General features: G+C 41.1%; 1 long non-coding RNA gene across 1 annotated transcript; it reads left to right on the forward strand.

Moving 5' to 3' along the window:
• The first annotated feature begins 1,057 nt into the window (after positions 1-1,057).
• Positions 1,058-13,607, forward strand: LOC138352539 (uncharacterized). Its single transcript, XR_011222819.1, has 3 exons — positions 1,058-1,174; positions 8,525-8,641; positions 13,300-13,607. It is a non-coding gene; the product is annotated as an uncharacterized lncRNA (long non-coding RNA).
• Positions 13,608-18,096: the final 4,489 nt, after the last annotated feature.

Raw genomic sequence — 18,096 nt, forward strand, 5'->3', positions numbered from 1 at the left:
ATATATAAGTGACTAAGTATGCTCTAATATATGGTCCTCAATGAAAATTATCGTTTTTTTTTGTTAATTTGTCCATAATGAATAAGATTCCTTACTGTTGATCTTTATATTAAGAAAAACATCTAAACAAATTGGTATTGTGTTTTCGTTCAGATAAAGTTTCCAGATACTATTTCCTAGTTATCAATTAATGTAGGTGGTTATTTTAATTCGCGGCTACCAGGGGCTTTCTCCCATTATACAATATAAATGTACTCACTAACTATTCTCTGGTATCTGTTCTTCAAGTAAAATTACCTATTTTTTTGTTTAATTAGTCCATAATTCATAAAATTCCTTCAGGTCGATCTTTATATTTAGAAAAACATCTAATCAATTTGGAATTTAATTTTTCGTTCACCTACAGTTACCTGCTATTATTTCATTGTTATATTTTATGTCGCTGGTCATTACAATTTTCCAAGAATTTAAACAGCTAAACAGCAAGTAGCATCTTGTTAGAGTACAGGAATTTACCTATGGAGAACCTCGATAGTTGCCGAATATTATTAATGATTATATATGTAATTTAAAATAATGAATTATATACTATTTCTTATGTTACGTCTTTAAATTGGCGGGTAGGCCGTTCTGCGGGTTTACAACCGAATTGTTTAAAAATCACACTATTTTAAATGTATGAGTCACTAGTATGCTCTGATATATGTTCTGCAATGAAAATAAAGATTGTTTTGTTGTTAATTACTCCATAAATGTGTAATGTGTTAATTCAGTCTAAAATCTTTTTGCAACGTTTATATGCGATATACGTAGCTGGAAACTACCTAATATTTAAAAATAATAGTTACAACATTCTATTAATATATAATGTTGAAATAAATATCACACAAAGTCTGTATATCTATTTTTAGATGTCTTATAAATCTTCTTTTAAAATAGTATTAATGATTTTTATGAATCTTGAGTAAAAATTATGTTAATTATTATTAATCTAATTGTTATTATTTTAAGTAAAAGAATTGCAAGTATTCGCATAACCACGGGATCTCTGTTTGTGTATGAATGCACGGATTTGTTTTTGTTATGAGAGGGACGCCTTAGAAAGCATGGTGTAGGCCACCTGTGGCTCGCATCCGATCCCACGATCGTCGTCGCCCCTAAATCAACACAACAGGTATTTAGTATTTACGATTATAATAAGTAATATTTCTTTTATAATAATATTGCAGCAGGTGGTGTAGTGGTAGGACAGTCGCCTGGCGTTCCGCGAGCGCTATGTCATGGGTTCGTATCCTGGCCGGGGAGGATTTACTGGGCGCAATGCCTTAACTGTAGCCTCTGTTTAACGCAACAGTAAAATGTGTACTTGGATGAAAAAACGATTCTTCGCGGCGGGGATCGTATTCCTGGGACCTGCCCGAAACGCTACTCGTACTAGTGGCTGTACAAGAATGTAACAACTCTTGTATATATCTCAGGTTAGGGGCTAGGCATTTACACGCTTAGGTCAGCAAACTAGCTAGAAGGTTAGACTATTAGACTCCACTGGTCAATCGGGGCCCTGCATGACTCAGCTTATCCTAACCTAGCCCAGCTTAAACCATCTTAGCATAGTTCATTCTAGCTGTGCATAGTGCTTGCACAGCCTTGCTTATCCTAGTTTACCTCTTCCTAGCCTACCGTAGCCAAGCCTATCCCAGTATACCCTTACCTAGTCTTGCCTAGCCTAACCCTGCCTTGCTTTTAAACATGACCAGTCCTTCCTACCCTAGCCAAGCCCTGACCAGCTTAGCCAAGCCAATCCCTGCCTAGATTTAGCATAGCCTTGCCTTTTTATTAATATATAGAGGGTACCACCTCTGGTTGAGTTTGTAGGAACCCTCCACTTATAGGGTTGAGGGTTCCATATATATATATATATATATATATATATATATATATATATATGTCGTACCTAGTAGCCAGAACGCACTTCTCGGCCTACTATGCAAGGCCTGATTTGCCTAATAAGCCAAGTTTTTCTGAATTATTATATTTTCTCAATTTTTTTTCTTATGAGATGATAAAGCTACCCATTTCATTATGTATGAGGTCAATATTTTTTTATTGGAGTTAAAATTAATGTAGTGTAGAGGGAACCACATTCAAAGTGCCCGCCAAGGAGACATTTTACAGTATAGGCAGGGCTGTGCCCTGATTGGTGGACGACGACGGCGCACGGCCTACCCGCGCGGCAGCCCGCGCAGGCCGAGTGGGCCAGATTTGAACTGCATGTGACCCAACGCGGACGACGCCTGCCCGGCACCACTGGCACTTAGGATATGTGCCCATAGGACCCCTAAGAGGCATTGATTCCCTCTGTCCTACCCTCCCTGAGGAGCCTAGACTTGCTCCACCTACCCTACCAGCCCTTCCTCTCCCTACGACGACAGTTCCAGGTGAATTACTGTACTATTGTTGTAACACGTGGGTCACCTCTACATTGGCGCAGTGAGTAAACGTTCCCACGCGGTGATCAAGAGGACCTCGCCAAGATATCTGCATCATCGTTCTGCCGACTTCAGTCAAGACGTCTTAGATAGTGTTCAACGGTTCCAGTCTCGAATTACTGGCTTTGGTTGCACCATAGATGTTCTTCGGTTCGTTGTTCAATAGCGGTGCCCAAGATATTTCAACCCCTGTTTTTTGTGTGCATATGTTTTATTCCACATCTCGTGCAATCCCCCAAGATTCTCCATAAGTTCCAGTTATCAGTGTTTTATACGGATTATTTCTCCGGATTTGTTGCATTTTATTGTCTTGTCCCCCAAGCACCGATTCCCGCGGTCCCCAAGTTCTTTGAAGAAGGGGAGACGAGTACCACCATTCACACGGAATACGGGCCACCGTTCATGAGCATACCCGACCTGTATTGTTTACGAATCCGCTCGCGGAGGATTTCAGGCTGTCGTTCCCGAGCGCATCCGTCTCCAGCGTGTTTACTACAGCGACGCTGGTCCCAGCTCTGCAGGGTGCTTGCTACAGGTCTGTTATTTTCTCATTTCTACTGTTAGCTAGACGTAACCTGTTCTGGGCTTTCTACAGAAGTAACGGCTCAAGGGAAAGAGATACATTAAGTGAGCCAGTGAGTTTGTGTTCATACCAGATTTAAGGTGGATGGTGATCCGCCCTGCACACAGTTCCACACGTTCACCTGAAAAAAGTGTTTTTGAGAACCCTCAGCCCAGTGCTTATGAAAATCAGGCACATTGCTTGTTAAAGTTCCTCAAAGTGCCTGTCATCAGATTTTCCAGTTTTGCAAGTGCAGTAAGTGCCCAGTTTTTGTCTAAGCCTCAAGTGATTTAGGTACCAATTAAGTGTGCAGTGTTTTATGTTGCTTGAAACCCACCTGGCCCCATCATTTACATTATTGACTGTGCAGTGCTTATTTTTCCTTGTGGAACATTTATCTCTATCTCTGAACATTGGAACCTTAAGTGTGGCTATTGGTGTCTGTGTTTTTTTTGTTTTGTTTTTCTGTTTGGGGTGGTATACATGTGAGGTGCCTGGCCCCAGATCTAAGGCTTATTACCAGGTGTGGCACGATATCGGAGCTTTAACTTTCGACACCAGCACAATGGCTCTAATCAAGATAAACTCTGCTTCGGCTGCTGAGCTGCAGCTGCTACCGGGTGTAGGAGATAAATTGGCCGCTCGCATTATCAAGTTTCGGCGTCACCATGTGATCACGGAGGACAACATTTATGATATCAACCGCCTTCGGGCCAAACCCGAGTTGATGGCTGCTATATCGTTTGAGGTGGACCCGTCCCAACAGGGCTCCGGGCCCTTAGGTCAGGGGGCAGGAAGTCGTTCATCGTCCTCGTCCAGCGAAATGGGAACCCGCCACTCCTCTAGGGGTGCCGCCAGCAGCAGCCAACGTGGACGTCGACCTCAGTCACCAGCTTACTCCAGGGCTAGTGGCCAGCAAGGTACTCGGCAGGGGAGCCCCTCCCGCCATCGATCGGCTCGATCAAGGAGACGGACAGCTCGACACTCGTCACACAGCTCTCTGACTTCCGATTCGGATGCCTCTCTATCCCGCAGCAGGCGGACAGGTTATCGCCAACAAAAGGAGACCTTCCGCACACCACCTCGGGCATTGGACTATGACGGGAAGTCAGATTGGGCCACCTTCTACCGCCGCTTCACGTCTTATGCCTCGGAAAAGGACTGGAGCGGGCCTACGTCATTGACACAGTTAGGATGGTGCCTCAAGGGTAAGGCAAGTGATTTTTACAATCGCTTACTGGACAGAGAACCGTCGATCGATTATATTCGCATGATGCATAAGATGATCAAGCGATTTGGCGATAGGGAAGTTCTGGATGTAGCCATGATGAAGTTTAACCAGGCCCAGCAGGAACCAGAAGAGGATATTGCTGATTGGGCAGATAGGGCCCACCACTTGGCTCATCGGGCTTACAAACATTTGCCACGGTGGGAAGTGGAACAAATCGCAGTAATGAGATTTGGCCAGGGATTACAGGATAAGAGTCTGGCAGGATACATTTCCAATGCAAGGAACTCCTCCATGGAGGAGGCTATCGATCGGGCCCAAACCTTCCAGCACAATGCCATAGCGATCCACGGTTCCTCAGGTTCCAAAGGATACGACTCCCATCACCGAGTGCCCCAAGGTCCAGCAGTGCGAGTGAATGCAGTGGGAAGGTACTCCCAGTATGAGCGGCCACCCAGGAGTAATGACGCTTCTCGGCGCTCGACACTCGCCCTCCCCAGCTCCCCAGGCACGTCACCGGCTACCAGCTCTTCAGGTTTTGGAATCAACAGTTGCCGACCATCGAGTGCGGGCTCGCATCCTTTATCTTCCAGGGGCGTGGAGGCGAAGTTGGACACCTTGGTAGCAGGCATCTCAGAGACCAACGGGAGATTGGACCAGGTGTGTGAGAGTTTGAGGCACCTTACAGTTGCTCTTATGTCACCACAGCATCGCCGTAGCCCATCCCCTAGGCGACCTGTTCAGTGCTACAGGTGTGGGAAAGAGGGTCATTTTGCTCGGGACTGTGAGGAATCCGAAAGGGATGAGGAAGCAGTCCGCCAGCACGGGGACACCTCGGGCAACAAGCCACATGTTTCATTTAAGGACCAGAATTCGTCTTTAAACGCTGCCGGGTCGGCTCATTCGGTCTAATTCCGACCCAGTGCATAACAGGCCAAGGAGGGGCATCGGAGCAAGATGCTGACCAGATATTGTCTAGAGGTGTGGAAGACATCTCGGCTCACACTGACAGGGGGGACATGGACATTAGCACATCAGACACATACAACCAACAGAGTTTGGTTATGCTAAGTGAGAACTCGTCAAGTGAGGCTCCTTCAGGAATCCAATGCAGGACAAAAGTGGCAATTCGGGACCATGCCACTACTGAACAAACAGGTCTGGATCAGGAAGCAAAGCAAAATTCTCACAGGAAGTGGGGCCCGTTAAGACACAATGTGGAAAGGAGGGCTCAGAAGAAAATAAAGAATGAACTAGCATTTGGTCAGTTCTTGGAAGGCATAGATCCAATTGCTTTCCCTTGGGATCCTGGGGGTGAGATGTGGGAAGAGGGTTGCTCTGTCAAAGGACTCACATTCAAGGAGCAGCGCTTCGGTGCGAGGAATATTGTTAGGACAGAGTAAATTCCTAAGAGTGAAGCTGAAAAGAAAAAAAAAAAAAAAGGAAAGGGAATAGTGTAGTGTATGCAATGTTGAAACAGTTCGTGTATAGTGCAAAGATAATACGGGTAATAATTGTAATAGGACCCATTCATGAAACCAGACTTTTTTACAAAAAAGACATGTTGTATATAGTGAAACGTTTTCCCTCCAACATACCCATTGTTCTATAGGGACGGGAGGAGTGTAGAGGGAACCACATTCAAAGTGCCCGCCAAGGAGACATTTTACAGTATAGGCAGGGCTGTGCCCTGATTGGTGGACGACGACGGCGCACGGCCTACCCGCGCGGCAGCCCGCGCAGGCCGAGTGGGCCAGATTTGAACTGCATGTGACCCAACGCGGACGACGCCTGCCCGGCACCACTGGCACTTAGGATATGTGCCCATAGGACCCCTAAGAGGCATTGATTCCCTCTGTCCTACCCTTCCTGAGGAGCCTAGACTTGCTCCACCTACCCTACCAGCCCTTCCTCTCCCTACGACGACAGTTCCAGGTGAATTACTGTACTATTGTTGTAACACGTGGGTCACCTCTACAGTAGATATATGACCAAACCTAACCAACCCTACCTAACCTAACCTAACCTATCTTTTTAGGTTAGGTTAGGTTAGGTAGCTGAAAAAGTTAGGTTACGTTTGGTTAGGTAGGTTAGGTAGTCGAAAAACAATTAATTCATGAAAACTTGGCTTATTAGGCAAATCAGGCCTTGCATGGTAGGCAGAGAAGTGCGTTCTGGCTATTAGGTACGACATATATATATATATATATATATATATATATATATATATATATATATATATATATATATATATATATATATATATATATAATATAAATAATGTGTGTGTAAACATGCCACGTGTGTGTAAATCACAAAAATTAACACTTGATGAAAAATGTGAGTGTCAGACCACGGAGGAAGAATTGAAACAGGAATTTCCTTAAGTACTTTCATATATTAATACATCTTCAGAAGGAATAATTTTTTATATAAATTAAATTAAAAAAAATCATTCCTCCATCGTCTGACACTCATATATATATATATATATATATATATATATATATATATATATATATATATGTAATATATATATATAGGGGGGTACCACCACTGGTGTAATTATAGGGACCCACAGCCTCAGAGAAGGGAACACAGAGCACTCAGGGAAAAACTTGACATTTAACTCTGAATACGAAAGAGTGTTCACTTCTCCTACCACCCCCCTTTTTTTTTATTATGATGTACACTTTATTATGCAAGGTTATACAGTTACATATCTGATTTTATACAAAAAATGACCATTAAGAGGACACAAGAAAAAGTTCGCTTCCTAGAGGCTGTAGATTTCCTCGAACTCCTCCGACGCCGGGCAGGAACCGAGGATGCAGCGGGCATTTCCCCTCTGGATCGCGACACTGAGGCGCTGAAAGAGAAAACTTGCTGCTCTAGGGTCTCTTGTGGTGTCAATGAGCTTGGAACCAAGATCCTTAAGAAACCTTCTTGCACTCTCACCCCATGGGCCTAGGGTCTCAGACCCTATTGGAACGAAATTGTACCTTTGATCTATATATATATATATATATATATATATATATATATATATATATATATATATATATATATATATATATATATATATATATAATGTGTGTGTGTACTCACCTAGTTGTGCTTGCGGTGGTTGAGCTCTGGCTCTTTGTCCCATATGTATGTATTCATATATATATATATATATATATGAATACATTCAGGCGAACAAGCCTGAATGGTCCCCAGGACAATATGCAACTGAAAACTCACACCCCAGAAGTGACTCGAACCCAATACTGCCAGGAGCAATGCAACTGGTATGTACAGGGACGCCTTAATCCGCTTGACCATCACGACCAGACATAAGGAAGTGATAGCCGAGGCTATTTGACCCACTTCCCCGCTGGCACTCGGATGGTAATCTTGGGCATAGCATATGGGTTCGAGTCACTTCTGGGGTGTGAGTTTTCAGTTATATATATATATATATATATATATATATATATATATATATATATATATATATATATATATATATATATATATATATATATATATATATATATATATAATATTAATATTATATATCCTGCCTGAAATGCTGCGTGTACTAGTGGCTTTACAAGATTTTGTGGTTATTCTCTATATCTGGTTCACCTAACAGTAAATAAGTACCTGGGAGTTAGACAGCTGCTATGGGCTGCTTCCTAAAGATGTGTGTGTGTGTTTGTAAAATTCAACATGAATACAAAGTAGGAAGAGATGTTTGTAAAAAAAAAATCAAATATTTTTGAAAGTATAAGTAGATTTGATATTTTTCTCTAATTGTTTATTTCTGCTGTCTCGCCTCCTTTATAAAATGGCATCATTCTTGCTTTTTTAAGGATATCAGGAAAAGTAAGGCACTCCAGAGATTTGTTGACTCCTTCCTAGTGTTGCCTGGCCCAGCCCAGCCTAGACAAGGCAGGCTGGGCATCCTAGCCTCATGCAGCTTAGCCCCCACCTACATGTAGCATCCCAGTCCATCCTAAGTGATCATTACCTTACTGGCTGTGTTTTCTCTTCAGCCCTGAATGTAATGTGGTGGAACATAAGCAGATACATAACAGGTCTTAGAGAATCTGTACTTCATACATTTCTTAATAATGTCTCACAAATATTTAAATAATTAAACAAAAATTGTATTATAACTTCATATTATTCTTGCAATTTATTTTTGCATTTTTTTTATACAAAATTTACATTTTAAAAGATTACCTCTATTTTTAGATTGATGACTTGAAGACTACAGTGCCATCCACAGCAAATCATGGTCTTAAAATATCTCCTAGCAATGACGAGACCAATTTTCACAGAGATCAAATTTTTGCTAAGCAGTAGTCACAGGTAAATATATATTATATATATAATATTATATATATAAAATTAACTACTTCATTGCTCAAAGCACCTTTAGACATTCTGAGAGTTGTGCTATTTTATTAATTAATTAATTAGGCTATATTTTAATGTTTTCATTACTTTTTTTGTTTTGAAATATAAATTGTTGAGTTTTGAAACATTTTGACATTAACTATACCTGAATATTTATAAACAAAAAAATACCAGAACTATGTCCTTGACAATTGCACTAAGAAGTCTTTGCCAAAATCAGGTGCTCAGTGCAGTAGTTAAAAACTTAAAAGTTGTACCACCTCTGGTGCAAGATTAGGGACCCATAGCCTCAGAGAAGAAAATAGAGAGTACTCAGAGAAGGCCTTGAATAATAGGCAGGCTGTTTGTGTGTGTTTCGACGGTAAGCTTGCTGACACCAAATGTAGTTACCTAAGTGTAGTTACAGGATTAGAGCTACGCTCGTGGTGTCCCGTCTACCCAGCACTCTTTGTCACATAATGCTTTGAAACTACTGACGGTCTTGGCCGCCACCACCTTCTCACTTAACTTGTTCCAACCGTGTACCACTCTGTATGCGAAAGGAAATTTTTTTATATTTCTTTGGCATCTTTGTTTAGTTAGTTTAAATCTATGACCTTTTGTTCTTGAAGTTCCAGGTCTCGGGAAATCTTCCCTATCGATTTTATCAATTCCTGTTACTATTTTGTACATAGTGATTTTATCACCTCTTTTTGTTGTCTTCTAGTTTTGGCATATTTAATGCCTCTGACCTCTCCACATAGCTCTTGCCCTTTAGTTCTGGGTCCACTTAGTAGCATGTCTTTGCACCTTTTCCAGTTTGTTGATGTGCTTCTTAAGATATGGGCACCAAACAACCGCTGCATATTCTAGCCTTGGCCGAACAAAACTCGTGAACAATTTCTTTAGTATTTCGCCATCCATGTATTTAAACGAAATTCTGAAGTTAGAAAGCGTGGCATAGGCTCCTCACACAACGTAATTTATGTGGGCCTCAAGTGATAGTTTTCTATCTAGAATCAACCCTAGACCTCTTTCTTTTATCAGAATTATATAAAGATTTCTCACATAATTTGTAGGTTGTGTGGGATCTATGTTCTATTCCACATTCCATAACATGGCATTTATTCACATTAAATTTCATTTGCCAAGTGGTGCTCCATATACTTATTTTGTCCAGGTCTTCTTGAAGGGCATGACAATCATCTAAATTTCTTATCCATCCCATTATCTTAGCATCATCAGCAAACATGTTTATATAATTCTGTATTCCTACTGGTAGATCATTTATGTAGACAATGAACATTTCTGGTGCATGTACTGTGGTACTCCACTTGTGACACTTCTCCAGTCCGATTGCCTCTGATTACTGCCCTCATTTTTCTATCAGTCAGAAAATTTTTCATCCATGTTAGAAGCTTACCTGTCACCCATCCAAAATTTTCTAGTTTCCAGAACAACCTCTTATGTGGAACTCTGTCGAAAGCCTTTTTTATGTCTAGATAGATGCAGTCAACCCAACTACCTTTTTCCTTTAAAATCTCTGTGGCTCAATCATAGAAACTGAGTAAATTTGATACACAGGATCTTCCAGATCGAAAACAATACTGTCTGTGTGATATTATATAATTTCTCTCCAGGTGTTCTACCCATTTAGTTTTTATTACTTTTTTTTTTGTTTTCAATCCTTTCACTGTTACACTTGTCAATGATTCAGGTCTATAACTGAGAGAGGTGGGGTCTTCCCTGTTGCCACTTTTGTAGATTGGAACTATGTTAGCCTTTTTCCACATGTTTGCTATGACTCCTATACACAGGGATGCCTGAAAGATCAGGTGAAGTGGAAGGCTGAGCTCAGATGCACATTCTCTCAGAACCCATGGTGAAACTCCATCTGGACCAACTGCTTTGTTCTTACTTAGCTACTTTAGCATATTTTCCACTTCATCTCTAGACACCTCTATACGCTCTATGATGTTCTCAGAAATTCTTATTGTGTCTGGTTCTCTTAAGATTTCATTTTGTATTAACACACTTTGGAACTTTTGGTTTAATGTTTCACACATTGCATTATCATTTTCTGTGAATCTGTTTCCTATTTTCAACCTCTGGATATTATCCTTTACCTGCAATTTGTTGTTTATGAATTTGTAGAATAGGCCCAGTTCTGTTTTACATTTATCCATTATCCCTTTTTAAAAATTTCTTTCTGCCTCTTCCCTTTCTGCTGTATAGTTGTTTCTCACATCTTTGTATCGCTGGTATGATTGGGGGTTTGGCTTCTTTCTATTTTAATACCTGCTTGATGGGGTTCTGCTCTTCTACTCCCCAAGCCCGGCCCGAGGCCAGGCTCGACTTGTGAGAGTTTGGTCCACCAGGCTGTTGCTTGGAGCGGCCCGCAGGGCCACATACCCACAACATCCCGGCTGATCCGGAACTTCTCTTAGAAAACAGTCCAGTTTTCTCCTGAAGATGTCCACGGTTGTTCCGGCAATATTTCTTATAGTCGCTGGGAGGACGTTGAACAACCGCGGACCTCTGATGTTTATACAGTGCTCTCTGATTGTGCCTGTGGCACCTCTGCTCTTCACTGGTTCAATCTTGCATTTTTTTCCATATCGTTCACTCCAGTACGTTGTTATTTTACTGTGTAGATTTGGGACCTGGCCCTCCAGTATCTTCCATGTGTATATTATTTGGTATCTCTCTCGTCTCATTTCTAGAGAGTACATTTGGAAAGCTTTGAGACGATCCCAATAATTTAGGTGTTTTATCTCGTCTATGCGTGCCGTATATGTTCTCTGTATTCCCTCTATTTCAGCAATCTCTCCTGCTCTGAAGGGGGAAGTGAATACTGAGCAGTACTCGAGACGGGACAACATAAGTGACTTGACGAGTACAACCATTGTGATGGGATCCCTGGATTTGAAAGTTCTCATAATCCATCCTATCATTTTTCTGGCCGACACAATATTTGCTTGGTTATGCTCCCTAAACATTAGATCGTCGGACATCATTATTCCCAAATCCTTGACATGCTGTTTTTCTACTATGGGAAGATTCGATTGTGTTTTGTACCCTGTATTATGTTTCAGATCCTCATTTTTGCCATACCTGAAATTTATCACTGTTAAACATCATGTTATTTTCTGCTGCCCAATCGAAAACTTTGTTGACATCTGCTTGTAATTTTTCAATGTCTTTCATTCCATTTTTGTGTCTTTTGGTCTGTGGCCCTCTCTCAATTTCTGTTGAACCAATCCTGTTTTCTGGCCCTGCATCTCTGTTTTGGTATGAATGTTTGTGTGCCTTCATTGTATATTTTGCAAAATTTGGCATACATTTAATTTACTTCCCTGTCTAGCAACAAGTCTGCCTAATTACTTATTAAAAAAAAATTGAAGTTCCCCATAGTGACCCCTCTCTCTTGAAATCAAGTTTATCAACTGTTTCAATGTCCCCATTTTCTGTGTGTGTGTGTTTGGAGGCTAAGCTTGCTGATACCATGTGTGTGTGTGTTTGGAGGCTAAGCTTGCTGATACCATGTGTGTGTGTGTGTGTTTGGAGGCTAAGCTTACTGATACCATGTGTGTGTGTGTGTGTTTGGAGGCTAAGCTTGCTGATACCGTGTGTGTCTGTGTTTGGAGGCTAAGCTTGCTGATACCATGTATGTGTGTGCGTGTGTGTTTGGAGGCTAAGCTTGCTGATACCGTTTGTGTGTGTGTGTGTGTGTTTAGAGGCTAAGCTTGATGATACCATGTGTGTATTTGGAGGCTAAGCTTGCTGATACCATGTGTGTGTGTGTGTTTGGAGGCTAAGTTTGCTGATACCATGTGTGTGTGTGTGTTTGGAGGCTAAGCTTGCTGATACCATGTGTGTGTGTGTGTTTGGAGGCTAAGTTTGCTGATACCATGTGTGTGTGTGTGTGTTTGGAGGCTAAGCTTGCTGATACCATGTGTGTGTGTGTGTGTTTGGAGGCTAAGCTTGCTGATACCATGTGTGTGTGTGTGTGTGTGTTTAGAGGCTAAGCTTGCTGATACCATGTGTGTGTGTGTATTTGGAGGCTAAGCTTGCTGATACCATTTGTGTGTGTGTGTTTAGAGGCTAAGCTTGCTGATACCATGTGTGTATTTGGAGGCTAAGCTTGCTGATACCATGTGTGTATTTGGAGGCTAAGCTTGCTGATACCATGTGTGTGTGTGTGTTTGGAGGCTAAGCTTGCTGATACCATGTGTGTGTGTGTGTTTGGAGGCTAAGTTTGCTGATACCATGTGTGTGTGTGTGTTTGGAGGCTAAGTTTGCTAACACCGTGTGTGTACTCACCTGTTTAAATAAAAATAGGGGTGTGTACCACCTCTGGTGCAATTGTAGGGACCCACAGCCTTGAAGAAAATAAAGAGTATTCAGAGAAGACCTTGTGGATTCTCACTGAACACTAATCTTTTCTTCTCCTACCACCCCTCTTATTTTGTTTTATGCTGTATTCTATTATATATCATATAAATACATAGCCAAATGGCAATATTTATTATGTCTATACAAAAAGAAGACATCCACTTTATTTTTTTTCTCTCCTTTGTTTCTATGTGGATTTTGTTGTGACTAATGATTCTCCTCCTTCCCATCAACAGGTCTTCCTCACTGGGCTTGCTCGGCTTTTGTGTTACTGTGAGGGTGCCATCATCGTTTACCCTTCAAGACTGACTCATGCTGGCATTGCATTTGTGGACTTCCCTTCACAGTAAACAGTCCTTCTCCATATGGTGATTGTCCAGGGCAAGCAGGGTGTGACTGCCATCTTGGAGAAGCAGGGTCTTTTAATATGAAGAATCTTCCGTCTTCTCTACTTACGCCAGCTTGTGCTGGCCTTGCATTCTTGTTACTTCATGGCCCTTGGGCCTTTTTTATTTATTTTACATAATAAATTTTTTTATTAATACCCGTGTTTCACAAGAGATCCTTAACATTTTAAGCACCAATTGTATTGACTAATGTACGTCTTGTAACCTTTAAGACATAAATAGACAAGACATTAATAAATGAGTGAATAATACTGAGTGACTAGGTTAGGGCGAGGAACATAGTACAGTGTCTGGCTTTGGAAGAATGCCTACTGTTTTAGAAACCTTATTGCCATGATCATAATCGTATGGGTTAAAAAGCATTTGTTGTCACTCCTACACTGTGGCTTGTTGAGCTTGAAACCTTTGCTCCTTGTTCGTGTTACATCTGACCTTTTGAAGAAATTGTAGGAATCAATATCCTCCAAATTGTTCAGTATTTTAAAGGTTTCGCTCTATTACTCTCTCATTTGCATATATCTAAGCATATAGATTAGATATAGATTTAGATTAGATTTTTTAGTCAGGTGAAGGTACATACATTGCAGATGAGTTACAAAGGGAAAGACAATGACTAGAGTTCACTAGCTCTATTGGAAGAGAAACGTCTGCAAGACAAGTGTGGGCAAAAATTAAGGTAGCTAAGGGGAGCAGAGCCCGGCCTGCGGCTCACAACGACCCCCAGGGTAAGGCTGAAGAACTAATTCACAAGTGGAGTGATGCAGCATCATCCTCCTCCCTCCCTGCAGAAGTAAGCAGGGAACAGCTCATCCGACATAATGACAGAAGGATTAGGATAACAAGAGCACAATCTAGTGATGACGAGTATGGGGAACCAATTACAGCCAAGGAAGTAAAGGGGGCTATGAAAAGGGTAAAAGTACAGCACCTGGTGAAGATGGCGTCACCTACGACATACTCAATGCACTGTGTGAAGTGTCTGGCAATCCACTACACCACCTGTTTAACAAGTCATTCCTATGTGGAGTGTTGCCCACACAATGGAAACATGCAATAATGGTCCCAATACCGATACCCAATGACCCTGGCAATTATAGACCTATCAGTCTCATGTAATGCACTTGGAAGATGCTTGAAAGGATCATCCTAAACCGACTATTGCACAAAATAGGCAGGTTAGGGGAGGGGTCAATGGATTTGTTAAAGGACGGAGGACAGCAAACTATAGTTAATTACCTTGCTAATGATACAGCTAAGTACTCCCAATAAACTCGCACCTCGGGGCAAAATTTTAAAATTTAAAATACAATACCTAAAGCCACTAATACGCATAGCGTTTCGGGCAAGTATATACGAAGTAAAACCCAAACAAAGAACTGACTCCGTAGGACCCATAAAAGATGAGACTAACAATTTTAAGTTGTATCATAAAAGGGCGGCAAACACTCTCAATGAATACCTAACATCAGTGTTCACACTAGAAAGCTTGAATGACATCCCATCACCAACACAAATGTTTGTCGGAGGTAAGGAGAATGAATTAAGAGAAATACCAATTACACGCGACACAATAAGAACATAAGAACAAAGGTAACTGCAGAAGGCCTATTGGCCCATACGAGGCAGCTCCTATTCTATAACCACCCAATCCCACTCATATACTTGTCCAACCCGTGCTTGAAACAATCGAGGGACCCCACCTCCACAATGTTACGCGGCAATTGGTTCCACAAATCAACAACCCTGTTACTGAACCAGTATTTACCCAAGTCTTTCCTAAATCTAAACTTATCCAGTTTATATCCATTGTTTCGTGTTCTGTCCTGTGTTGATACTTTTAATACCCTATTAATATCCTCCCGGTTATGTCCATTCATCCACTTGTAAACCTCTATCATGTCACCCCTAACTCTTCGCCTTTCCAGTGAATGCAACTTAAGCTTTGTTAATCTTTCTTCATATGAAAGATTTCTAATTTGGGGAATTAACTTAGTCATCCTACGCTGGACACGTTCAAGTGAATTTATATCCATTCTATAATATGGCGACCAAAACTGAACTGCATAATCTAAATGGGGCCTAACTAGAGCAAGATATAGCTTGAGAACCACACCAGGTGTCTTGTTACTAACGCTGCGATTAATAAATCCAAGTGTCCGATTTGCCTTATTACGAACATTTATGCATTGATCCTTTTGTTTTAAATTCTTACTAATCATAACTCCCAGATCCCTTTCGCAATCCGACTTCGCAATCACAACACCATCTAGCTCGTATCTTGTAACTCTATCATCATTACCTAACCTCAGAACTTTACATTTATCAGCATTAAACTGCATCTGCCAATCCTTTGACCATTTCAAAACCCTATCTAGATCAACTTGAAGTGATAGTGAGTCCTCCTCCGAATTAATTTCCCTACCGATTTTCGTATCATCGGCAAATTTGCAAATGTTGCTACTCAAACCTGAAAAAACAATCAGGAAGAGCATTGACAAACTAAAAGACTCAGAAGCCCAAAGTGTAAATACAATACAATACAATTTTATTTAGGTAAGGTACATACATGCAATAAATATTTACAAGGATTGTTTGACTTATAGGTATATAGCTAGTACATACAATGCCTAAAGCCACTATTACGCAAAGCGTTTCGGGCATAATGGATTTAAGTCCCAAGTCGTAAAGGAACTGGCAAATTAATTGGGTGGTTGTAGGTAGGAGCTGCCTCGTATGGGCCGGTGGGCCTTCTGCAGTTGCCTTTGTTCTTGTGTTCTTATGTTGAGTAGCAACATTTGCAGATGATACAAAAATAGGTAGGGAAATTAACACGGAAGAAGACTCACTATCACTTCAAGTTGATCTAAATAGGGTTTTGAAATGGTCAAAAGATTGACAGATGCAGTTTAATGCTGATAAATGTAAAGTTTTGAGACTAGGTAATGATGATAGTTACAAGATACGAGCTAGATGGTGTTGAGATTGCGAAGTCGGATTGTGAAAGGGATCTGGGAGTTATGATTAGTAAGAATTTAAAACAAAAGGATCAATGCATGAATGCTCGTAATAAGGCAAATAGGACACTGGGATTTATTAATCGAAGTGGTAGTAACAAGACACCTGGTGTGGTTCTTCAGCTATATCTTGCTCTGGTTAGGCCCCATTTACATTATGCAGTTCAGTTTTGGTCGCCATATTATAGAACGAATATAAATTCACTTGAACGTGTCTAGAGTAGGGTGACTAAGTTAATTCCCCAAAATAGAAATCTTTTATATGAAGAAAGATTAACAAAGCTTAAATTGCATTCACTGGAAAAGCGAAGAGTTAGGGGTGATATGATAGAGGTTTACAAGTGGATGAATGGACATAACAAAGGGGATATTAGTAGGGTATTAAAAGTATCAACACATGACAGAACACAAAACAATGGGTATAAATTGGATAAGTTTAGATTTAGGAAAGACTTGGGTAAATACTGGTTTGGCAACAGGGTTGTTGATTTGTGGAACCAATTATCCGCGTAACGTGGTGGAGGTGGGGTCCCTCGATTGTTTCAAGCGTGGGTTGGACATGTATATGAGTGGGTTTGGGTGGTTATAGATAGGAGCTGCCTCGTATGGGCCAATAGGCCTTCTGCAGTTACCTTTATTCTTATGCTCTTAATTCACTATGCTTGCCAGTGAAACTCCTTTTCAGAAAATCGCTGGACCATGGAATAGTTCCCCTAGTAATAGTTGAAGGTGATGTAGTGATCGAGTAATCCTTATACTCCATTATCTCATCATCATAATGGCATAACTAATTACACAAGCATTAATCCTATCCCTATTTACAGGTAACGGTTTTCCACCCTTCTATATCTTACTGTGAGGTGTCGTCACCGTACATAAGCAAGCGACTTGAGAATAGCACATTACAGGCTATTCATGCCCGTGCCACCTCTTGGGTGGCTTAATCTTTATAAATAAATCAGAATAGCACACACCACACGGGAGACATCTCCCGTCACGCATTGTGCAACGTCGCACCTCCACAGATCTCCAGTATCAGCTCTTGATATTGGTAATGGCTCAAAAGGGCCACCACTTACGGGGTATTCATGCCCGTGTCACCTCTTGGGTGGCTTAATCTTCATCAATCAATCGAATAGCACACAGTACAATCTCCAGTCAAGAATGTAGCACTCGGCGTGTACAGTTCTAATCGACCCAAGACGCTACAGCCTCGACACAGAGCAGACAGCAGACTACGACCGTTGTTCAGGTCCATGTAAACTACATCTACCCGAAGTCCTTCGTCTGAATAGCCAGTTACCAGTTACAGGAGATACTTTTTCACCCACAGAGTTATTAACTCATGGAACCGCCTACCCACCGAAGCGGTACGTGGCAAAACGATGCTGATTTTCAAAATATACCTGGAAAAGATCATTCCTCCCTACACCTGGGGGGTACCTTCGTTAAAGTAAAAAGGTATACAGAAATAACAAAGAAAATAGATATGAATACTATTACCTTCGATGTTAGTAGTAGTTGTGCAAGTGAGGAGAAAGAAAAAATATTACGGAGTTCATGGATGAAAGTAGATTGATAATATTATCTTGGAACGTTAATGGATTAAAAA

Source organism: Procambarus clarkii, chromosome 54 (genome assembly GCF_040958095.1).
Source record: "Procambarus clarkii isolate CNS0578487 chromosome 54, FALCON_Pclarkii_2.0, whole genome shotgun sequence".
Taxonomy (NCBI): Eukaryota; Metazoa; Arthropoda; class Malacostraca; order Decapoda; family Cambaridae; genus Procambarus; species Procambarus clarkii.